This window comes from Oryctolagus cuniculus, chromosome 9 (assembly GCF_964237555.1).
Source record: "Oryctolagus cuniculus chromosome 9, mOryCun1.1, whole genome shotgun sequence".
Classification (NCBI taxonomy): Eukaryota; Metazoa; Chordata; class Mammalia; order Lagomorpha; family Leporidae; genus Oryctolagus; species Oryctolagus cuniculus.
Genome location: NC_091440.1, coordinates 80,682,588 through 80,708,242, shown reverse-complemented (window position 1 = coordinate 80,708,242; position 25,655 = coordinate 80,682,588). Strand labels below are relative to the sequence as shown.

The window sequence follows — 25,655 nt, the reverse complement described above, 5'->3', positions numbered from 1 at the left end:
GTAGGGAAAAGTATTAAATATGATGAGAGACATAGTACTCCCATCTGCTGGTTCACTCCCCAAATGCCTATAACACCTGGAACTGGGCCAAGGCCCAAGCCAGGAGCTAGGAACTCAATCTAGATCTGTCATGGAAGTGGCAGGAACTCACATGCTGATTTAGGAAGCTGTAGTTAGGAGGCAAATAAAAAAATGGAACCCAGGAACTCTGATGTGGGTGGCAGGCATCCAAACAGCTAGGCTAAATGTCTGCTCCTCAGACTCCTGTAATTTTAAAGTCATGTTTGATATTATATCCCTCTTCTTGTTAATTTTATTCATGTTGTTGGTTGAAAAGCCTAACTTTTATAACTTTTACTGTTACCACTATGATGTTACATATTCTCAAGGCTCACACTGAAACTTAATTGCCACTGTGACACTATTCAGAGGCAGGACTTTCAAGAAGTGATTAGTTCATGACATCTCTGAATATATTAATGTTGTTCTTATGGGAATGGGCTTGTTACAAAAGCAGCCCCCACTTGCTCTTTTGTTGAATATGCTCTTGTGCCTTCTGCCTTCCACCATGGGATGACATAGCAAGAAGGCCCTCACCAGATTTCCTAACCTCCAGAATTGTAAACAAAACAATTTCGATTGTCTATAAATTACCCAGCCTGTGATATTCTGTTATAGTGGCAGGAAACATACAAAAACAGTTATATACCAAGGGAACAAAGAGTGGTTAAGATTGCCAAGTCTGGAGCCAGCGTGGTGGTATAGCAGGTAAAGCCACCGCCTGCAGTGCCGGCATCCTACTTGGGCACTGGTTCGAGTTCAAGCTGCTCCACCTCTAACCCACCTCTCTGCTATGGTCTAGGAAAGCAGTAGAAGATGGCCCAAGTCCTTGGACTCCTGCACCCATTTGGGAGACCTGGAGGAAGCTCCTGGCTCCTGGCTTCGAATCAGCATAGCTCTGGCTGTTGAGGCCATCTGGGAAGTGAACCAGCGGATAGAAGACCTTTCTGTATGTCTCTCTCTCTGTCTCTGCCTCTCTGTAACTCTGCCTTTCAAATAAATAAATAAATCTTAAAAAAAGATTTTTGTATATACATAAAAAAGAAAGCCAAGCCTGGAGTATTCGGTTATCTGTGTGACCATAAACAAATGACTTCACCTCTTTGAACCTCACTTGTCTCAACTGTAAAACTGGATGGAAAATGCTTTGTATTCCCTGGATTGTATGGACTTTATCCATGTAAAACACTCTATAAAGTGTCTAGCACATAAATAAGTGGTGAATTAATGATAGCTATTCTTATGTTAGTACATGACAGGTAATTGGGTAAAAGAATAATGAATCTGTAAAGATAGAGATCATCAAGAGAATGCTTGCTGTACTTCTGGGTGTTCTCAGGATCACGTTCTGTGAGTTCTAAATAATAGCAATAGTTTGAAGCATTTCTTCAGCACCTATACAAATGAGAATCCAGCCCCAGCAGTCAAAAGACAGAGAACTGTTTTCTTCTTTGGGAATAAAGTGACATAGCTGGAAAACTATTTTACTAGGTTTTGTTCCTTGGTAAAAAATTTTTTCCTTATAGTTTAGCCTCTTTAACAATTAGATTATTTTTAAAATATAGTTGGAAGAGCTTAATTTAATGTCTTTGCACTGTAAATAATTCAACAAGAATTTTCACTCCTATTTGAGAGTGGGAAATAATCTGATTTTACAAATATTGGAAGCCTTATATTTTGGGTCTTATCCATTGTTTCCTTTCAAGAATGCTTCTTTATTTGTTTCTTCATTTGGCTCTCTGACCAAAACAAAAACAAAAATATTTTAATGCTATCATTATATTCATTTTCCAAATTTGCTATAAGTATTATCCCTATTAATATTAAACTTCACTGATGTAATAAATATCATTATTTTCTGCCATAAACAACCAAGCCATGACAGAAAATCAATTATAAATTGCAGAAAGTCAACAATCTTTTCCCTAATTACATATAAAGAAATCTTCGGGAAAAAATTCCCAAGACAAAATATTTACATTTAAGTGAAAGTACTGAATAATTAGTAATGCCTTGTTGACTCTCCAAATCTGGGGAGATAAACAGCAAATTGCTTTACTCATTCTACTTTTTTCAGAGTAAAAGAAAGAAAAATGAGAATACAGATACTCACTCCCCTTTTATAAAAAAATACATTTCTAAAGTGGTCACAACTTTTAATTCATATTCATATGTAAAATATGAGTAAAATCACAGTGGAACACTTATGTTTCCTCATTTACAAAGAAAAAAATTTACAAATTAACAAATTTTGAAATTGAAGAGCATTACAGTTAATTTTCTAGAGGGAAGTGTGGCTTTTATAAAGAAATATCCATATTTTAAGTATTTAGGATGTTAGTAATAGGTAACTGACCATTAACACCCAATAGCCAAAAATCATATAGCATTTGTTTTGCACTCCAAATATAAGTGAAGTGAGCTGAAGGTCAGAATTTAACATAGACTGAAATCTGTCATTACCATTTATTTTTCATGTGTAGATTTGTTCTGTACATCAAAAAAATTTATATAATTAACCCTTAGAGAACATCAAAAATGGGAAGAAATTTAAGTACATGTGAAAGTTTGCCTGAGCAGAGCTATAATAATTTGCATTGTATTCATCTTTGAATCTCAGTTCAGTTCTTCTTATAATTGAGACTGATCTACTTATCCTGCTAAATCACAAAGACAGACATTACTTGATTCCAGGTCAGAAAAACTGAGTTCCTCCAGTTTTTCATATTTTTTATTGCTGGATACAAAATTCTTTTTCTCTCTCATAATAATTACCATTTATTTAGTGCTTGTATTTAGTGTAGTTAAAGCAGGCTGCTGCCTAAACTCATATTGTAATTTTGCTGCCTACTGTCTGTGTGAATTTGGCAAGTTACTTGTCCTCTCAAGATCTCTGCCATTTTGTTGGGTTAAAATAGGGATATTATTAGGACCTACTCATAGAATGTTATGTATTACTACTTGTTTTCTTTCTTTTTCTTTTTTTTTTTTTGGTCTGTATTTTATTCAAGATATTTCCAGAACTTCAGAAAGCCAGAGATTTAATTGTGTTATTTACTCCGAGTGTGATGATTACACCCTTTCTGATGGCTCAAGTATGGGAAAATAAAACAAAACACTGACTGAAAAACCAAATTTCTCTTCCAAATTCCACAATGTGGTGCACTAAAGAGGGACAGAGAAAAAAAAATGAAATAAAACTGTGAGAAAACAGAATCATCATGAGTATATCCCATGCTATTTAAGACACTTACTGTAGTCTCACACATTTAGTTTTCATTTGCACATAGTTGATGCAGGTATCCACATCTTTCCCCTGTACCCAGTGGCTTCCCTAGGCAAAGTGTATCTTTCCATCCTCTCAATTCCTCTCTTCCCATTCATTCACCCATTTATTGCCAAGCATTGTTCAAGTGCCAGGAAAACAAAAATAAATCACACGTATTTTCTTGAAAATTCCTAATCTTGGGAGAAAGGGCAATGTAGAGAGATAATATTACAAGGATGTAAGCCAATATATGTACTAAATGATAAAAATTAGACAAGAGAGAAAATTATTCTGCCTAAGGGAAAAGAAAGAATTCATACAAAAGGTAACCTTTAAACTGGGTTTAGAAGGAAGAATAGTAATATTTCCAGAACAAGTAAATCCTAGAGGCATGAAAGCACAAAAAGAACATAGCTTGTCCAAAGAACAGTTGAGAGTTTTTATCTCACTCTATCTGATGCTGCCAACAGAGCAATGGCAGCAAATGGTGTATGAAAGGTGATGAGGGCCCTCAGGGAAGAAGCCACACATCAACGAATTTGACATTTTGCTGTAGTAATAGGAACCAAGCATATTTTTTAAAATTCTTAGTTATTTGGGTTTTTTTGTAAGATTTTATTTATTTATTTATTTAAGAGGTAGAGTTACAGACAGTGAGAAGGAGAGACAGAGAGAAAGGTCTTCTGTCCGTTGGTTCACTCCCCTAACGGCTGCAACAGCCAGAGGAGCTATGCTGATCCGAAGCCAGGAGCCAGGTGCTTCTTCCTGGTTTTACATGTGGGTGCAGGGGTCCAAGCACTTGGGCCATCCTTCACTGCCTTCCCAGGCCATAGCAGAGAGCTGGATTGGAATAGGAGCAGCCAGGACTAGAACTGGTGCCCACATGAGATGCCGGCACCGCAGGCAGAGGATTAACCTACTGCACCATGGTGCCGGCCCCAAATTCTTATTTATTTGAAAGGGAGAGAGACAGATAAAGATCTATCCACTGACTCACACCCCAAATGCCTGCAATAGCCATGGTTGAGTCAGGTTGAGGCCAGGATTCCAGAGCTCAACCCAGATTTCCCAGGTGGATGGCAGGGACCCAAGAACTTAAGCCATCACCACTGCCTTCCAGAGTACACATTAATAGAAAGCCATATTCAAGAGCAGAGCTGGAGTCAAACTGAGGCACTACAATATGTTATGCGGGCATCCCAAGCAGTGTCTTAATCACTATACCAATTGCCCCCTTCCATTTATTTTTGTATTGCCTTATTTTGCAACTGAGAATGTTACAAGGAAGTTACAGGCATCCAATATAAGTATCAAAGAGTTTTAGACATGCATTAACAGTCATCAATATCCCAGTATTTTAATTTTAAAGATTTATTTATTTGGAAAAGTCACAGAAAGAGAGGGAGGGAGGGAGAGAGAGAGAATCTTTCATCCACTTGTTCACTCTCCAAATGCCACAACAGCCAGGTCTGGGCCAAGCCAAAGCCAGGAGCCTGGAGTTCCTTCCAGTTTTCCCACATGGGTGCAGGCGTTCAAGTACTTGGGCTACCTTCTGCTGCTCTCCCAGGCCATTAGCAGGGAGCTGGATTGGAAGCGGAACAGCCAGGACTAAAATCATTGCCCATATAGGATGCCCACAGCTTTATCCACTACGCCACAATGCCAGCCCACCAATATTTTAAATTTGAGCATCACTTTCCATTGCCTCTGCACCCCCTCTTTTTTTTTAATGAATGTTTTCCCAAATATTTTTGTTGTAAAAATATTCATAAAAACAGGTGAATACTGAACACCACTCAATGCAAATCCCCCCACATACTCTATATCCACTAAAATCTCCATTTCGCCCTATAAGTAAAAATTATCCTTTCACAGTAATTTGTTTCTTGTATTTTTCATAGCTTTATAACTCAAACATGCATCCTTAGACACTAAAGTGTAGTCTTCTCCCTTTATAACATTTTGATATATAATTTTAAGTCTCTTTTCATCTATAAAAAATTTTTTGTCACAGTTTATCTGTAGAAAAACACAAGCGTTTTCCAGTGTGGATTTTGCAAGTTGCATACCTAATAGACTTCAACTTATTTAGATACTGAAAAACAGAAGACAGATAAGAGTTAAGAGTTGGGTTCAATCAACCTCTATGGCAAGATCATTAGCAGTGTTGAGTGCTTCCATCAAGAAACCTCTAATGTATGATTGTGTTTTTTATATTAGCAGACACTAATGCTAAATATCTCTATTCATTCACTAGGTATTGCAACACAGTGTTATTTTAATTCTTTTCTTTTTAATTTATGAGTTCATATATATTCACACAGAGATGCCTTCCCTTACTTACTATTTGGTTACCCACTGTTACAGTTTACACAGATAGTAAAAAAAAAAAAAAAAAAAAAAAGCATAGTTTTCAAGCTAATGCATTGAGTGCTTTTCATCCTCCAAAAGTGATCAGCTCTCATTTTTAAAAATATTATGGATTTAAATATAATTAATGCATTCCAATATTGTGACGAGAGCTCAAATTGTCTTATCTATGACCAGTGGAGACTTTTTCTACTTGACTCCTAAAACCCTAGTAGTGCTTGATAGCTACCCAGCTGCAGCATGACAAGCTGCTCATCCTGAACTTCTGTAAACCTAGAATTAGAATTTTTACCAACAAGCCCTGGCTTCTTTTCATGAGGTATTGTATTTAAGAACACAATCTGGGCAATAAGAATAATCAATGCCACGGGGTTGGTCATTGTTTCTAGGCGTTTTCAAAGCAAGATAGAGATGGAGATAGAGTGAGCAAGTGAGCAGCGGGGTGGGGTCAGGCAAGATACATTATGAGTTCATATGGATACTTCCAATCTTGCAATTCAAATTTAAGACCACAGAACATTTACAAAATTTATCATCTAGTATATATGTATGTACTTTCTTCTACACTAAAAATTTTAGTTCTCAAAGATGCAAGCCATGACAGAACTAGAACACCCAATTATTTGTTTTCCCTTCACATTACATATGCAACAGACTCAAAATATACCAATATTACCACCACTGTGAGTACCAAAAACATTTATTTTTTGCATGAACAGTCTCTATTCTCCCTCTTGCCCCCATTTTTTTTTTTTTACTGAATTGTATGAACTCATATGGAGATTTTTTTAATACTTAAATGAGACTGTTCTTATACCCCAAAGTAGCCACAGACTCTTCTGTTATTTGAGAATTAAAAAGCTGTGGGACCTACCTGAGAAATCATTCAAAAAGTGGGTAAGAAATCATCGACTAAAGAGACATGAAGAAATGACAGTAAAAATCTCTTTGTTCACCCTCTCAAGTTATTTCTATACAGTAAAATGATTATCTCTGGCAAATGTATGCCAATATAACTTTTTAAAAATGATTTATTTATTTATTTGAGAGGTAAAGTTACAGAGAAAGGGCAAGACAGAGAGAAGGGTCTTCCATCTGCTGGTTCACTCCACAAATGGCCAAATGGCAGGAGCTGGGTGATCCAAAACCAGGAGCCAGGGTCTTCTTCTGGGTCTCCCATGTGGGTGCAGGAGCCCAGACACTTGGGCCATCTTCTACTGCTTTCCCATTCCACAGCAGAGAACTGGATTGGAAGTGGAACAGCTGGGACTTGAATAGGTGCCCATATGGGATGCCGGCACTGGAGGCAGAGGCTTAGCCCTCTATGCCACAGTGCCGGCCCTTCCAATATAACTTGTAATAAGCTAGGAGGTACATGGTTGGATCATGTGATCCTAAGCCAAAAATTTTTTTATAGTTTCCTGATGTTGGATGTCAGTCAAACCTTCCAACTCCTGAGCAAATCTCACTTCTAACTGGAGCCTTCCCCAGAAGTCCTAACTGTGAGAACTAATACAGAAGGCATATACAAAGCTCCAGCTACATGATAAGCACTTAGCAAATGGTGTTTGCTATCATGACTTTCTTTGCTATCATGTTTAAGAAATACCACTGCTTACTTTATCATCAGGAATTTCCTATTACAGGAGTAATTATTCTCAAGGATCCTAGAAAGAAAGGGCCTAATATACTTACTTTATATTCACTGGAATAGTGGTCAGAAATGTTGCTATAGAATTTTCCAAAAACTATTGATTTCTGATCAATAAATAGAGATAAGTGGAGTTAAAATATCACAATAGATATTGGGAAGGCAATGAAAGCCTGTTTTGTTAATTGAGTGCATGTTGCACTTTCTCTAATATCAGTATCATATTGCTCATTATCAATAGAACATATGTCTACTGTACGTCCTAGAGACATCTAACAAAGCACTAGGCCTTTTTTTAAAAAAAATGCATTATGTTGCGGTATCAAACTGTGGAAAATCTTTGGAAGGGTACTGGAGCTCAGTGGGAGACATGACTTAACTGGATGATGCTTTGATGTGTGTAAAGTTACCTCTAAGGAGTGGAAGTATGTTCTGTGCAAAACAAGGAAAATGGTGAAAAGTAAGACAGTGAGAAACGTATGCCTCTGTCTGGTTTTAAATGTAATTCAGCAGGTTGACTTTGGAATTCAACATTTTTATAAAGTTTTCTTTCTTGTCAAATATTTAATTTAGTCTTGTAATTCTTGTTTGAAAGATATTTGGAACTACATGCTTTCCTTTATTTCCATGCATTTTTATGCTTGCATTTTGTAATCATGTACAATGTTATACAGGAGGAAAAGAACCTTTTATTTTCTTGTGTAGTTCCTTTAAATGCAGAATACACTGTTGAAACACTGTTTAAAATAGTTCTGAAACATTTCAATGATCTTTGTTCTTATCTTCTTTTTATTCTGATTACTAAGTGCCTACTTAAAGTCCATGAGAGTAGTGACTGGTCCTGTTTTAGCATTATTCCAGAAGTGGTTATCCATCTTCCAAATTATTCATTACAAACAAAACATTAACGTCAAAGATGGAAAGTGAACAAAATTAAAACGCACCATTTTCTTGATGAGAGCAGACTTTTTGTAATTAATGATTTTTCCAAGTTGTGGGCAAAATACAAGTAGAAGCAAAATGGGCTTCTTTATTACATAAATCCAAATCTTACCAGCCAAAAACAAAGTTTGTAAAAAGCACTATGTAGAAATTTGAGATCTAAGTTTTCATTTAAATGAAATATTGATGCTTTAAAAGTTTAGAAATTGTATATTATTTTTGAACTATAACAATTTCAAATTAATACAAGTAAAGGACACCTTGCATTTTAAGTTTTCCATGGAGAATTAAAGACAATCAATTAAGGATACTTTTTTTTTTAGTAATTTAAAAGTAAAATTTAAAGCAGTAGATAATTGAAAGAGAAAAACGTAAATTTACGATTCTGATTTTGAAAAAATTCAGTTATAAGAATTAAAGGCCTGCTTCAAAGGGGAAGAAAGTTCTTAGAATATGTTGGTTGTTTTTCACTAAGTTCAACTTTATTTTGAACATAAAAAAACTTATGTTCTTTATCACAGAAGCTGAAGTTAATGTACTCCAGCCCACAATGACTATTTGTGTTTTGGGGATAAAGGGAACTTTGCTCCCTTATTTATGGCTTCTTCTTATTTCTCTACAATAACTCCATTCAAGAAAATAAAAGACACATTTGTTGTACTAATTCCACCTAAGCACTTTATAAAAAGATGACTGCCAGAAAAATCTATACTTAAATTATTGTACTGTAAAGGAACTAAGTATCTCCTTACAGAACTCCTTATAGTAGCTGGATTTAACACCCAGCTAGCCATCATCATGACCTAGAAGAAGAGCATCTGGTAGGTTTTGAGACATTAATAGAGCAGGGTTACAGAAAAGTGACTTTAGATTTGATACTTTATTTGTGTGTGTGTGGGTAAATAAAATTAATATATATGACCGTTAAGCCAATGGTCAACAAGATGATTAAATTGTATTGCCATGAATGCCACATGCCATTATATCATATGTATTTTTAAAGTGAGGAAATTAGGAAATTTGAACAATGCAAATGTAATTTGGATCATTTTATGGTCAATAAGTAAGAAATTTATCCACTCTAAGTCGGATTTGCTTATTCTATGGATTAGGAAGATTAACACAAATTATAAAATAAAAAATAACCTCAGGAAATAGAATATTTGATTTTGAAATAAATTTTCTTATCACAGGACAAGTCTCCTACTGGATCTGAGAATTCATATTTACTACTTAACATACTATACTCCATTGGTAAGAAAAGAATTAAGTAGAGATTAGGGGTGTGTATGAGAGTAGACATGACAAAAAAATGAAGCCAAATGTCTTCCATTTAAGGGGTCTACAACTCACCAAGGACTAGAACAAATCCTATAAACAGAAAGACTGGCAGAGAGCTCTTGTAATGAACGTTCAATTGTTCTGGTTCTCATGTTTAAAGAAAGAAGAAATTGCTTCCCTCAGCATACTACACAGAACTCTCCTGGGATGTCTGATGACACCCTTTCCTCCAATCTCTGTACAACTCAGACTAGTTATTAATACACTGGAGGAAAGCTCAGATTTCACCCTGTCATAGTCTTCCAAGGAACTGCCTTGCTGCACTGTTCAAATGGTGTACAGGAACAAAATTTTCTTGGTGTCATTCGTATTAGAGTTTCTTTCTATTAAATTCTATTGTAGGTTAAATAAACTGTCAAATTTTATTTCATTCTATTATAGTAAATTATATTTTAGGCTACAAAAAGTATTTGAGGATTTATTAAATAGCAGCAAGATAATAAATACCATAAAATCTGACACTTGAACACTACGGATGATAAAACAGTTTCAGAACAGTTCAGACCATGGCTTTTAATAAAAAGGACAGATTATTTACATAGCTGAGGCAGCTTACTGTTTCACTGTTTTTGTGCTCTAGTATGTTAATGCAGTATTTAGAATTTAATAGGGATCCAATCACTATTTATTGAATAAAAATAAAAAAGGCCTTTGTGATAGGCATAAATCTGGATATATTTTGGGTTCTGCAAAGAAGTTATTGCTAATCATTCCCCCCTTAAGTTAAAAGTACCTTTCCATGCAAATAATTTTATTGGGGCCAGGATTGTGGTGAAGAGGGTTAAGCCACTTCCTGAGACACTGGCATCCAATAGGAGTGTCAGTTTGGAGTCTCATCTGCCCCACTTTCTATCTAATTCCACGGTAATGCACCTGAGAAAGCAGTAGAAGATGGCCTGAGTGCTTGCGCCCCTGCAGCCAAGTGGGAGACCCAGTTGGAGTTCCAGGCTCCTGGCTTCAGACCCAGCCATTGTGGCCATTTGGTAAGTGAACCAATGGATGGAAGCTCTCTCTCTCTCTCGATCTCTCGATCTCTCTAACTCTGCTTGGCAAAAACCTCAACATTTAAAATAATAATTTTATTAATAGTAGAACCTAAGCACACACACATCAAATTCTTTAGAAACAGTATTTAAAAAAAAAAACACAAAAACTCAAGAACTACCCTGGGAAGCAGACATCTTTAATGAATCAGGAACTCCGAGGTTCAAAAAATTAAGTCACTTGCACAATTCCATCCATGTAGGAAATGGGGTATCTGGAATTAAGTCCTGGTAATTTGGAGTTTTCTACAGCACTCCCATAGTTGTGAGCTATGTTTTTATAGAATCATTCCTGACATTACAGTAAGAAATCAATTCTTTCTGTACCTGCGAAGTCTGTATTACTCTATTAAAGAAAAGGATGTCTTTCTACCTGACTAGAGCAGGTGTTTCTGTTGTAAGAATAACAAAGTTGACAGACTGAATTTACTGCTACAGCATAGTCATGTTTGACTTATTAACAGAATTACCCTGATCCCTCACCAAGCACAGAAGGTGTTCCTTGTGCAGAAGACAACAGTTAGGTAAACTTAGAGAGAACTAAGGGTATATCACAGGAAGCAATCTGTGGCAAGGCTTCCAGGAGGCTCCATAAACATCTCTAGAAGCAAGACAGAAAGTCCTTGTTGTCTTCTGGTTTGTTTCTGATGGACAAAATCAGTTTCAGTGACACTGGTACAGGAAAAGGGCTCTATATTTCCATTGATAACCTCAGATTAAAAGCACTTTTTAAAACATATTTTATTTTATTTTAATTTTATTTTATTTTATTTTATTTTATTTTATTTTTGACAGGCAGAGTGGACAGTGAGAGAGAGAGACAGAGAGAGAAAGGTCTTCCTTTGCCGTTGGTTCACCCTCCAATGGCCGCCGCTGCAGCCGGCGCACCGCGCTGATCCGATGGCAGGAGCCAGGAGCCAGGTGCTTTTCCTGGTCTCCCACGGGGTGCAGGGCCCAAGCACCTGGGCCATCCTCCACTGCACTCCCTGGCCATAGCAGAGAGCTGGCCTGGAAGAGGGGCAACCGGGACAGAATCCGGCGCCCCGACCGGGACTAGAACCCGCTGTGCCGGCGCCGCAAGGTGGAGGATTAGCCTATTGAGCCACGGCGCCGGCCTAAAACACATTTTAATCATGTACATCCTCTTAACTATAAAGAACTAGAAATCTAGGTAAAATACACAAAAGGTCTTGAGAGGGCAAGATTTTGAAGAAGGTTACCTGGAAATCTCATGGCCAACTCTGTTTTTCCCTTTGACTAATTTTTCCAATTTGAAAACTGTCACAGAGGCTGGTAAGTAATGCAGAGAATGGCAGCTGAAAAGCAAAGAAACTAAGAGCTTTCAGGAGTTTCATATCTGAAAAAACAAAAATTGGGGCCAGTACTGTGGCGTAGTGGGCTAAGCCTCTGCCCACAGCTCTGGCATCCTATGTGGGTGCTGGTTCAAATCCTGGCTGCTCCTCTTCTGATATAGCCCTCTGCTTTGGCCTGGGAAAGCACTGGAAAATGGCCCAAGTGCTTGGGCCCCTGCACCCGCATGGGATACCTGGAAGAAGCTCTTGGTTCCTGGCTTCAGATTGGTGCAGCTCTGGCCATTGCAGCCAATTGGGGAGTAAACCAGAGGATGGAAAACCTCTCTCTCTCTCTCTGCCTCTCCTCTCTCTGTAACTGACTTTCAAATTGATAAATAAATCTTTTTTTTTTTTTTTAAAGAAGACAGGGTCTAATGGAAGATCCTAACTATAAAACTCTGTCCCACCCACTCTCTCTGTTCTGCTTAAAGATGTGATTGCCAGCTGTGACACCCACTTCAGCCTCCAAGATCCACCATGCAGTCTTCTCCAGAACTGATGCCATGCATGAGTCTCTAAAACTAAACTAAATAAGGATTTCCTCTTTATAAGTTAGCTGCTTCAGGTATGTTGTTACAGTAATGCAAATCTAACCAATTCCCCACTATAGGAGTAATAGACCTGAAATTGACCAGACCAAACAAGAACTGAAAACTTGTTTGAAATGATCTCAATCCCCTATTAGATTAAGGTACTGTATTCTTAGCCTAGCCTCCTAAAAGAAAGAAAAGTAAATCCTTTATAAAAGTTAAAAAAAAAAAAAAAAAGAAAGAAAACCACAGAGAGAGCAAGCCTATAATTAGTTTTCATAAACAAAGAATTCTGTTAAGAATTTCAGCGCATTTCAAAGAATACAAATAATAAAAGATGACAGAAACAAGATCCACAGATGATTCAAATATTGGAGTTATCAGGCATACACATGTCCAAATGGAAATTCAGGAGAGAAGTATAAAGCTATAAATAAGAATCAAATGAAAATTCTAGAACTGAAAAATCACAGTGACTCAATAAACTGAAATTTGATATTCAAATTACATCTATAATAAACACAAAACATTTAGGAATAAATTTAACAAGTATGTGTAGCATCTGCATGCTGAAAATTTGCAGAGAGAAATAAATTGAGATACCATGTTCACAGACTGGAAAGCTCAATATTTTAAAACTTACCAGTTCTCCTCAGCTTGATAAACATTTTCAACAGAATCTCAGTAAAAACCCTAGTAAGCTCTTAAGAAACCAATTCTAACATTTATATTCAAATGCAAAGGTCACAGAATGATCAAAATAATTTTGAGAAAAAAGGTGCAATGTCTTTCCCTATCTGATTCAATATTTACACTGGTTTTGTAATCAATACAGCCTGGCACTGGCTTAAGATTTATTCATCAATGGAATTGAGGAGAATAGTAATTCAGAAAAGTCAGATGATTTTTCATAAAGGTGTCAAGGTAATTCAATGGAGGAAAGGATAAACTTTTCAACAAATGCTGCTAAAATAAATGAATTCCCAGTTTGAGACTACGAATATCAAAACGTTATTGTAGTACATTAAATGGATCATTGGATAAATGAAATATAGCTTGAATATTAAGAGAATTTTATACTAACTTTATGCTAAAGAACTTGAATATTTGGATTACATATAAAAATTCCTAGAAAAACACATCTTACAAAATACATCTCTTCAAAAGACTCTATTAAGAAAATGACAAGAGCCACAAACTGAGATAAAAATATTCACAAGATAGATCTCTGACAAGTGTTTGCATAATACCAAACCTCTGTAACTCACTAATAAGCAATTCGGTTTAATAATGAGCAAGGGTGGGCTTTGGCAAAGTAATTAAGGTGCCATTTGGATCACCTGCATCTCATATACAAGTGCCTAAATTTGGTCCTAATCTCAATTGCAGCTTCTTGCTAATGTATACCTGGAAAGCAGCAGGTGATGGCTCAAGTACTCCAGGGATGCCATCCATGTGAGAAACCTGGATTGAGCCTTCCGCTCTTGTCTTCCAACTGGTCCAGCCAGGTTGTGGGCATTTGGAGAATGACCTAGAGGAAGAGAGAGCTCTCTACCTTTCAAATAAAACAAATAAATTTAAAAAAATAGAAATGGCTAAAGTTTTGAACAGATACTTCATAAAAATGAGGTAACACCGGGCCGGCGCCGCGGCTCACTAGGCTAATCCTCCGCCTTGCGGCGTCAGCACACTGGGTTCTAGTCCTAGTCGGGGCGCCGGATTCTGTCCCCGTTGCCCCTTTTCCAGGCCAGCTCTCTGCTGTGGCCCGGGAGTGCAGTGGAGGATGGCCCAGGTGCTTGGGCCCTGCACCCCAGGGGAGACCAGGATAAGTACCTGGCTCCTGCCATCGGATCAGCGTGGTGCGCCGGCCGCGGCAGCCATTGGAGGGTGAACCAATGGCAAAGGAAGACCTTTCTCTCTCTCACTGTCCACTCTGCCTGTCAAAAAAAAAAAAAAAAAAAAAAAAAAGAGGTAACACCATATACTAACTGAATGGCTTAAACTAGTCTACAACACTAGTGTTGGAGTTTGTTAGACGGTCTGCCATCTCTTTAATCTCTAGAGAAGATGTTGAGCATTTAGACGCAGAGACATTAGGGTGTGAGAACATTACAGAATTCTTGGCTTTTGCTCAATTTTTAAAAAAATTTTAGATGTTTATTTTTATCTTTCACCTTCTTGAAAGACAAAGTGACAGTGACTTAAATGCCACTATTCCTATTTCTATTTATATACTACATATGATATTTAAGCAATGGAGAGCTAAATTAGTGTTACTAATATAATTGAGGCAAATGGAATAATTGCTTACATGTACAGGAAGGATGGTAATGTACAGAAAAATCAAAATAAGCAACTCAATGGATATAGCCAATATCTAATGAAATAAACTTACTTCCCATTCCACACATGTTGGAGCTTCAAAACCATTTTGGTCAAGCCTCCACATGTCCATCTTTCTAGATCTAATAAAGCTTTCTCTCGAATTTCTTTGACTTGTTGTCTAATTATCTTCCATCATGGTACTCCTCCTCCCTTTTTTCTTGTTATCTTGCCTGCATCTCGCCTTATTCCTGAACAGTCTTTATACGGTAATATTGCCCAGGTTTCCCTCTTGGTTTTATATAAATATATGCCATGGCATTCCTCAAGCCACAGCAGTTTTCTTTACAAACCTACTATTAAGCCTACTAAAATTTTAGCAAAAAACAGTAAAATGCTCTTACTTTATCTATTCAGGACAATTTAACGCACTTGTATTCCCTGGTACACTGCTATTCGGGTGTTAACTTACTTATTAGCCTTTATTCCTTTCACTCTGGTCTTCACAAGTATTGCTTTTACATAGGCCACAGAAGGCAGAGTTCTGAAGTTCAAGGGTAAGTGTTTACCAAGGCTGAAGAAATCTAGGGAAACTCAGTACCTTGTGCAGGTTACATTTTAGAATCAGGCTAAAATTTTATCAGAGGACACAGATTCAGATTTTATTTTTCTAATATACTTAGTTATTCCCACGCTACATCTAAAAACAAAACAAAGCTAATGCTGACAAGCTACTATGGTCCATCTATTAAAACTGGTTTGCCTGTATTTTGTAAACGTTAAAAAGGAACAGAATTTCCCTTAGGAACACCTTTACACAGATGCCATTCCTGCAGAAGGTGCAATTGTTCATTCTGACAAAATACAACTCATTAAGAGAACCGCTGCTTAAAAAAAAAAAGGCCAGAAAACGTTTATGTAAATAAAAATGCTTCGATTTCACACGAGTGGCCCATTTGTTGCCGGCACCACCCCCACCTTCTCGACACAGAATGCTTCCAGAAACGGACCAGGAAGATGAAGTCGCTTCAGGAAAATTTATGGAGGGAAAGGCTGTATCCAGCCCAACGCTGGGACCGCACCCAGTCTGCATTTGGAGCGCTTAAAACTAAGGGGAAAATACAGCTCCAGTTTTACCTCATAAACCATTAACTTTCCACAAAGATTTCCAGAAACCTGACTCACAGCCAGAAACCCAAACCCGGTGGGCGGGAGGGGGAAAAACAACACCCTATTGCGCCACCATTTCCGTCTCGCCGGACTCACAAACGTGCAAAGATGGTGAAAGACGCACAAGCCGGCGGCGTCTACGCCTCCAAATTGCGCAAGCGCACGGCCAGGCCCCACCCCCTCGCGCTCCCGCCAAGCCGAGGCGCGCGCACCGGAAGCCAGTGTGCTGGATGAGCGCGCGCACCGGAAGTCAAAGCCCGCAGGCGCCGCCCGGGGCTTCCGCCCAGAGGCCCGGCGGTCGCCGTTCGGTTCCGGTTGGAGCCCCGCCCTCTCGCGGGAACGCTGCAGAAAGCTTAATATCCGGAACGAGAGCCTGGCGCCGGCGCGCATTTCCGGCAGCGGGCGCGAAGGCGAGGATCCGGTGACGCCTCTTCCCGTCTTCCCAGCAGCGCTGACTCTGGCTCTCGGTGCGGCAGCGCCATCTGGTGCCGAGTCTCGCACGGCTCGCCGAAGGGGCGCGCGCCCTTCTCTCGGAACCTTCCAGAGAAACCGCGGCCCCGGCTTTCTTTTCTCCGCCTTCGAGGCGGGAGGGGCTTGAGTCTCCGCCCCGCTGAGTTCCCGCGCTGGACTTTGTGGGACTCCGAAGCGGAAGCTTCTTGTGTTAGGAGCGAGAGGCACTCCCAAAGCAGGGGAGGTTGTGCTCGTTAGCTTAAGCCCCGGCCCTAATGGTTCTGTTTTACTGTTTGCTTCCCGATGGCTCGGTCCTAGGCCACTCTGACGCGTTCCTGCAGCAATTCCTGTCTGTGGGAGCTGGAGTTCGTTGTTTCTGCTAGTGAGGATGGCTCATTCTTTGTGATTAGATTGGTTCTGCTGCAAAAAGCTTTGGATTCCTTTCACCTGTGTTGTTAAAGTGGTGGTGATGGAACGTGCGGTGCACACGTTAGAGACGTTTAGACAGAGAACTTGGGGGATAATTTGCCTTAAAAAGGGCCAAGGAAATTTGGATTAAGTAGCCTCAGAATGAATCTAGATTTGTTTGGCGTATTTATTTTACATAACTGGTGAAAGGAACTAATCCTACCAAAGTCAGCAAAACCGACATAGATATCCCCCTTAATGTCAAATTTATACTTGGAAACCTAGATTTTCCAGGAAGCTTGCATACCTGATAATGATTCTTTGTAATGTTTAATTGGGATGGCGTTTTGAGTATCATGTACTGGGTCAGTGAAATTGAATGACATTCAAGCATTTCTTCTCTAGGATGATTCTCAAGCATGCATCATAATTCCCCAAAAGGTTTATTAAAATACAGATTGCTAGGCCTCAGTGTCAGAATTTGTAACTGGGAAAGAAGGCCTGGAGGTGGAGCAAGAAAATTAGAGCTCTAAGTTCTCAGATGCTACTGATGCTGTTGATGCTAGGACCACAGTGGAAGTTTGTAGAGTTTAGGATTGCGTTGTCAACAGTGTTCTTTGCAGGTAAGAAAAAACTACTTGTGATGCTAAAACTGGACAAATTAGTAGAAATTTTTATCCTATGACTGGAAAGTGATATAATTCAGAATGAGAAAGAGCCTAGATACATGAAAATTGACAAAATAAAGCCAGGTAGTTCATAGCAATGTATTCTGTGTAAGATCATGTGGTAGAGGGTGCTGTGGTACTAGATAAACTAAATACTTCAATTGGTAAGTAATTTCTGTTTATCATATTAGTTGTTAAAAATCAGAAAATAATCCAATAGAAGCAGAAAATGCATTTGATAGAATCCAACATTGCTTCTTGATAAAAATTCTGAACAACTTAGAAGGGATGTACCTCTACACAATGTAGACCATAAATAAAGTCAACAGTCAATGTCATCCTGCATGAGGGAAAAGCTGCAGGCCTTTTCCCAGTACAATCTGGAAGAACAACAAGGATGCCCACTTTCATCATTTTTAAAATATATATTACTGAAAGTACTAGGCAGAACAATTAGGCAAGAGAATGAAAGGGCATCTCTCTAAATGGGAAAGAAGTGAAATTATGTTGGCAGATAATATGGTCTAATTATATAGAAAACCTCAAAGACTCAATCAAATTAATCAGAACTAGTGTACAAATTTATCACAATTGGCAGACACGAAGTCAACATGAAAATATAAGTGTTAGGGTCATGTTGTGGGATTGCAGGTTGGACCTCTGCTTACAGTGCTGGTATCCCATTTGGGTGTTGGTTATAGACCCAGCTGCTATACTACCAATCCAACTCCTTCTATTGCTCCTTGGAGAGCAGTAGAGGATGGTCCCACTGCTTGGGCCCCTGTACCCATGTGGAAAACACGAAAGAAAGTCCAGGCTCCTGGCTTTAGCCTGTCCCAGCCCTGGCTTTTGCAGTCATTTGGGGTATGAAACAGCAGATAGAAGATAGGTCTCTCCTCTCTCACTCTGACTTTCAAATAAAAAAATTTTTAAAAAGTCTCATTGTTATATACTAATAGCAAATTATCTGGAAAAGAAATCAAGAAAGTAATACTATTTCAATAGGAGGATAAAACCAACCTAGGAATAGATTTAACCAATGAGGTAAGATTTCTACAATAAAGTTTCTAAGAAATTAATGAAAAAAAAAAGACATAAAGGAATGGAAAGAATCATGTTCATGGATTAGAAGAATTCATATTGTTAAAGCATGAATACTACCCAAAGTGATTTACAGATTCAATGCAATCTCTATCAAAATATCTGAAATTTTTCTCAGAACTAAGAAAAAATACTAGTAGAATTTGTATAAAACCACAAGAGAACTTGAACAGGTAAAACATTTGCATGAGCAAAAGAACAAAACAAGAGGAATTGCACTACCTGACTTTAAAATGTTTTTTGTAACATTTTAAAGTTACAGAAATTAAAAACTGGTATTTGCATAAAAGCAAACTGGTAGACTATTGGAACAAAATAGAGTGCTGCAAGTAAGCCTACATGGCTATAGCCAATTGATCTTTCCCAAAGGGTATAAGAACATGCATTTGAAAAAGGGTAGTGTTCTTAATTAACGGCTCTGGCAAAATTGGATATACTCCTCAGAAGAATGAAACTAGATGCCTCTCTCATGAAAAATCAACTCAAAATGGATTAAAGACTTAAATGTTGAAACTGCTAGAAGCAGACAAGGAAAACTTCAGGACATTAGAATAGCAAGAATTTTTTGGATCAGGCCCCAAAACAGAAGAAACAAAAGCACAAATAGACAAATTATGTTTCAACAAAGAATCTTCTACACAGCATAAAAAAAACAATCAACAGAGTGAAGAGACAACATTCAGAATGGGTGAAAGTATTTGCAAGTTATACCTCTGACAAAGGATAAATAACCAGGATATATAAAAAAATACCAGCCAAAAAAAAGGTAAAAGTAGTTCAGTTAAAAAAATGGTCTATAGACGTTTCTCAAATGAAGACTTACACATGGCCAACAGATACATTAAAAAATGCTCAATATCACTAATCAGAGAAGTGCAAGTAAAAGCCACAGTGAGATCATCACCTTACTCCAGTTAGATTCACTGTTATCAAAAAGGCGAAAGATAAAGTGTTGGCTAGAATGTGGGGGAAAGGGAATCATTGCCAACTGTTGGGAGAATGTAAATTAGTATATTGTATAATTATATATGATTCAACAATCTTGATACTGGTAGATATCCAATAGAAATGAAATCACTATGTAAAGACACATGTGCACTCCTATGTTTATTGCCATACTATAGCCAAAAGATGAAAACAATAACCAAGAAACTAAAACAACCTAAGTATCTGTCAACTGATGAATGGATAAAGAAAATGTAGTACATATGCACAATGAAATACTACTTAGTCATAAACAAGGATGAAATCTTGTCATTTCTCACAACATGGATGGAACTGGTGGTCATTATGTAAGTTAAATCATTCAGGCATAAAAAAAACAAGTATCAATATCATGTGGAATAGCAAACAATTGATATCATGGATGTTAAGAGCATAATGGTGTTTACCAAATTCTGGGGAACTTAAGATGTGGGAGGGGGGATGGCAAAGTTCATTTAACTAAGATATAGTTAGATAGGAATAAATCCTGATGAACTATTGCACAGTAGTGATTATAGGTAATGATAATGTATTATATTTTTCTCTTAAAAGAATTTTGAATGTTTCCACCATAAAGAAATGTTGAGTGTTTGAGGAAATAGATATGTTTACCCCATTGGACATTATACAATAAGTATTATCAAAATATCACAAGTATGTCAATTTTTATGTGCTAGTTTAAAAAAATTTTAAAGTTAAAAAAAATCAACAAGGAAAAATCAGCACGTGACAAGAATTAAGGGCAAAGTGGTTTCAACAAACATTTAAATTTTAACCCAAGGAAGATGGAAGATATTTTTCAGTCTTTTGTATTTCTTCAGGTTCCCTTATTTTTACTGAATCTTCTACCCACAACTCCACCACACACTCACACACATCTTGCCATTTAAAAATGTACAGAGCATTTTGATCTATAAAAAAAGGTCATTTTTAAAAAATTTATTTGAAAGGCAGATTTATTTATTTGATTGAAAGGCAGAATTTACAGAGAGGTAGAGGCAGAGAGAGAGAAAGAAACAGAGAGAGAGACAGAGAGAGAGAGAGGTCTTCTATCTGCTGTTTCACTCCCCAAATGGCAGCAACGGCTGGAGCTGCGCCAATCTGAAGACAAGAGCCAGGATCTTTTGGGTCTCCCATGCGAGTGCAGGGGCCCAAGCACTTGGGCCAACTTCCACTGCTTTCACAGGCCATAGCAGAGAGCTGAATTTGAAGTGGAACATCCAGGATCAAACTGACACCCATATGGGATGCTGGTGCTGCAGGTGGAAGCTTTACCTGCTACTCCACAGCACCGTCCCCATAGACTTAAGTCTTTATTCTTTTCCCTCTAACATGAATGAACTTTCATTAAAAAAAGTTGAGAATTTTTATAAAACTTTGGTATTTCTGTAAGAAACAGCACCATGTATTTGAATACTAATAACTCATTAGTTATTTAGACTAAGGAAAGAAAATTGCATATTTTGTGTTTCATTTTAGACTCACCTTGTAATAAATTTACCAGTGAAGGAGGAAGGTGTATTGTAAAGCGAAACTCTCCATTAGTAATTCTACTTATTGTATTTTTAGAAACATTATTAAATAACAATTTGTTGACCAAAAATGATGAGTAATTTATAACATTTTACTTATAATTCTTAACTGCATGCATGTTAGTCATTTATCCTGGCTAATTACCAGTAATCATATAAAATTATATTGTAGTTTAATATGTTTTATGAAAATTTTTATTTACTCATCTGAAAGGCAGAGACATATTTAGATCTCCCAACTGCTGGTTTACTCCCCAAATGGCTACAACAGCAAGGGCTGAGCCAGGCCAAAACCAGCTACTGAGAACTCAATCCAGGTCTCCCATATGGACAGTGAGGACCTAACGACTTGAGACATCACCTTCTGCCTCCCAAGGTGCACATTAGTAGAAGACTGGAATCAGGAGTGGAACTGGGACTGGAGCTCAGGCACTATAGCATCTGAACCATTACAACGGCCACCTGCCCCTGTAGTTTACTTTCCACCAAGGATTGAGGAATTTGACATAGTAATTAGAGTAGGACTCCAGTGTCAGATTTGCTTTCTAAACTAATTTCTATTATTAATTACTTTGGAGTCCTATTTTATGGTTTTTTGATCTTATTTTCTAAGAATAGGCATGTAAATGAATATTTAATGAATGAATGTGAAAAGAAGAAATTCTCTAAGTAGAAATAAGAAATAGGTTGACATAGCTGTTACAGGTGTCCTAACAAAGATTGATACATTTTTTAAAAGTTTATTTGACTGGGAGAGAGAAAAAGAGGAGGTGAGAGATTGATCTTCTGCTCACTAATTTACTCACCAAATGACCACAACAGCCGGGGCTGGGCCAGGCCAAAGCCAGGAGCATGGAAGTCCCTGCAGGTCTCTTATGTGAGTGGGAAGGGCCCAAGTGTTTGGGCCATCATCTGCTGCCTTCCCTGGCACATTAACAGGGAGCTGTATGAGAAGTGGAGCAGCTTGGACTCCAACAGGTGCTTTGAAAGGCTAGGTCACAAATGGTAGCTTAACCTGCTGTGCCACAATACCTAGATAACTTTTTTAAAAACAGTATTATGTTTACTACAGTCTGTGGGCTTGCTAATATTTTTAATTTTAGCCAAATAATACCTGTTTATATTTGGACTCAGTATTTGACCAATTTTTCAATTCTTTGTACGTTGGTAAATATATCATCTCATCGATCACTGCCAGTGGTATCTTTTTAGCTTTCACCCTGCTTTATATTAGTATTTGAGCTAACAATCGACAGACTTTCTAATCTTTTGGCTTAAAAAAAGTATTTATCTGAAAGGTAGTGAGACAGACAGACAGAGATCTCCATCTACTGATTTCATTTTCCAAATGCCCACAACAATCTGGGCTAGTCCAGGCCAAAGCCAAAGCTAGGAACTCAATCTAGCTGTCTTATGGGTTTCAGGGACCCAGGTAGTTGAGGCATCATTTGTTGCTTCCCAGGCTGTGCATTAACAGAAAGTTAGAATCAGGAGCAGAGCTGTGACTCAAATCCAGATACTCCAAAATGGGATGTAGGTGTCCCAAGTGGGGTCTTAACCATTAGGCCAAGTCCTGCCTCAGGTTGTTACATTTTAAAATCTTTTTCAAACTATCATTACTTCTATGTAATTCTTTCAAAATAAGTTAATTATTTTACTATACTAATTTAATGTAACACTTCCTTATGGTGAACCAAGTTTATTATTGTGTTGCCAGAATTATAACATTTCTTACACATGGTCAATAGAAGATTGATTGATTTCCTGTGTTCCAGTATTGATATAATTCACTTTTTCAAATTTGGCATACTAATGAGGATTGTTCTTGCTTTATTATTATTATTTTAAAGATTTATTTATTTGAAAGTCAAAGTTAGAGAGAGTGGGAGGGAAGGAGAGAAAGGGAAAGAGAGAAGGAGAGAGAGAGAGGAGAGAGAGAGAGACATTGATTTTCCATCTGTTGATGGCCACAACAGCCAGGACTGGGCCAGGCCAAAGCCAAGTGTCAGGAATTTCTTCCTTGTCTCCCTTGTGGGGTGCAGGAGACCAAGCACTTGGGCCACCTCCTGCTTTTCCCAGGCCATTAGGGAACTGGATCAAAAGTGAAGTAGCAGCCGGCGCTGCGGCTCAATAGGCTAATCCTCCGCCTGCGGCGCTGGCACACCGGGTTCTAGTCCCGGTCGGGGCGCCGGATTCTGTCTCGGTTGCCCCTCTTCCAGGCCAGCTCTCTGCTGTGGCCCGGGAGTGCAGTGGAGGATGGCCCAAGTGCTTGGGCCCTGCACCCGCATGGGAGACCAGGAGAAGTACCTGGCTCCTGGCTTTGGATCAGCGTGGTGCACCAGCTGCAGCAGCCATTGGAGGGTGAACCAACGGAAAAAGGAAGACCTTTCTCTCTGTCTCTCTCTCACTGTCCACTGTGCCTGTCAAAAAAAAAAAAAAAAAAATGAAGTAGCCAGGACATGGATAGGTGTCCATACAGTATCCCAGGACATGGATAGGTGTCCATACAGTATGCCAGCATTGCAAGCAGTGGCTTTACTCATTACACCACAACACCAGCCACTGAGATCATTCATTTTTTGAAAGGAGATAGACATTTTAAGCTCCATACATGTGATACTGAAAAAAATTTTAATTCATAAAATATTTAAAAATATGTAAGTTTACTATACAAATTTGAACAGAACAATGATAATATTTTAGAAAAAAGAACAAATAGAGTATTTTTATATGGCTTTTAAATATTACCACAAAAATAAGCCATTTCCCAGAAGATTTTTTCAGCTAGAATTATATACTGTTTATCATTCTTTCAAGCTGTGTATGGATCAGCATTAGTCATTACCAGTATTGAACTAACTGCATATAGCTCTTTAGTACCTTGGTGTTTTAAGTGGATGTGGCTATTGTGTCATCCACACTCTTAAATGTGCTTCCACACCAAATGAAATTCAATTTCTTTTGGCAAATTTATGTTAAGTACTTTAAGTACAATAATATCTCCCCAACTATAATTCCAATTATACAAAACTGTGTATGTGTAGATTCATATGATGTATTTTTTCTACAAGTGTGAAAATATAGGATGCTATCTAAAAATATAATTTTTCATGATAACTTTTAAAACTACATAAAGCAGGGTCCTGAGAATAGAAGGAGGTAAAATAAGAGCAAGTGTACAAAGATACTTTGCTAATGTATCCTTGTGAGAAGTGTAGGAAGCTGAAGCAAAGTCAGTCAAGGAAAGAAATTGAGATATACGGGGGGAAAAAAGCAGTGTTCTGCTATCGTCATTTATGTATTGGCATTATGTTCTTCTGAATCTAACAAAGCATTAGGAAGGGTTTGAAGAATATCTCACAGTATGGGACTGGTGCTGTGGCACAGTAGGTTAATCCTCCGCCTGCAGCGCCGGCATCCCATATGGGTGCTGGTTGTAGTCCCAGCTGCTCCTTTCCAATCCAGCTCTCTGCTGTGGCCTGGGAAAGCAGTAGAAGATGGCCCAAGTGCTTGGGCCCCTGTATCGACATGGGAGACTAGGAAAAAGCACCTGGCTCCTGGCTTCAGATCAGTGCAGCTACAGCCATTGCGGCCAATTGAGTAGTGAACCAGTGGATGGAAGACCTCTCTTTCTCTCTCTCTCTCTCTCTCTCTCTCTCTCTCTCACTGTCTGTAACTCTAGCTCTCAAAAAAATAAATACAATCTTAAAAAAAAGAATATCTCACAGTATGCTGGCATTTTCTTCTTCAGTTTTCCTAAGCTAAATATTTAACTGAATAATAAAAAACACTTGGTTTCCCAGGGAAACTACTTCTTGCAATTCTTTTTTAGAACAAACTAAAGCCACATTCATAAGCATCTTAGAAGATGGCTAAGGGAATCCAAAAAAGTTTTAGAAAGAAGGGATGCTAGTTATAGAAAAACAGTGATTGTTACTACTTAAATATACTTTAAATGTCATTAGTTGAATTTATTTAATGACATCTGCCTTTGCTTTAGATTCATTTGTAACTATGATGTCCTAGCTCTTTTTTTTTTTTTTACTAATAACATCTTTTACTTGTAATGTCTTTATTATTTCATTCTTGCTTTCTCTTTCAATAAGTGTTTTGGGAAATAAAACTATCATGTTGATAAGTGATACTTGGTGAAGAAATAAAGTTTAAACAATTGCAATAATGCATATAAATAATTATAAATACTAAAGAGAGTATTTGTTGTGATGCTGTGGATATAGAAGGCCTTAGGAATACTCTTTTAAAAAAAGAACCTTAAAAGAGTAAACTAAGTATACATCAACAGTAAATTGTAGGTAGACTAAAGTAATACATGTACAGAAAAGCAAAGTAAAAAAAAAAAAAAATCACAAGACACTGCAGATGAATATATAGTACCTGGAAGGAAAAAGGCTTAAAACAAAGTAAAGCAACCAGAAATATTAAAGGAAAAATGACTGACAATT

The 25,655-nt window shown here is 37.8% G+C and overlaps 1 protein-coding gene across 12 annotated transcripts in view; it reads right to left on the bottom strand.

Annotated features, from left to right (window-relative positions):
• The window catches only part of STARD13 (StAR related lipid transfer domain containing 13), a 583,995-nt gene that overhangs the window by 428,434 nt on the left and 129,906 nt on the right, over positions 1-25,655 (bottom strand). Inside the window, exons 1-2 of one of the 12 annotated variants that reach the window (XM_070049027.1) lie at positions 16,017-16,204; positions 13,965-14,088 (exon numbers count right to left, since the gene is read on the bottom strand). The exons of 6 other annotated variants lie outside the window; for them this stretch is intronic. The gene's annotated coding sequence lies outside the window, so the exon portion shown is untranslated. Of the gene's footprint in view, positions 1-13,964; positions 14,113-16,016; positions 16,213-25,655 lie in introns of those variants that run through there. 5 more of the 12 variants (XM_070049028.1, XM_051831806.2, XM_070049026.1 and 2 more) reach the window with 5 other exon arrangements.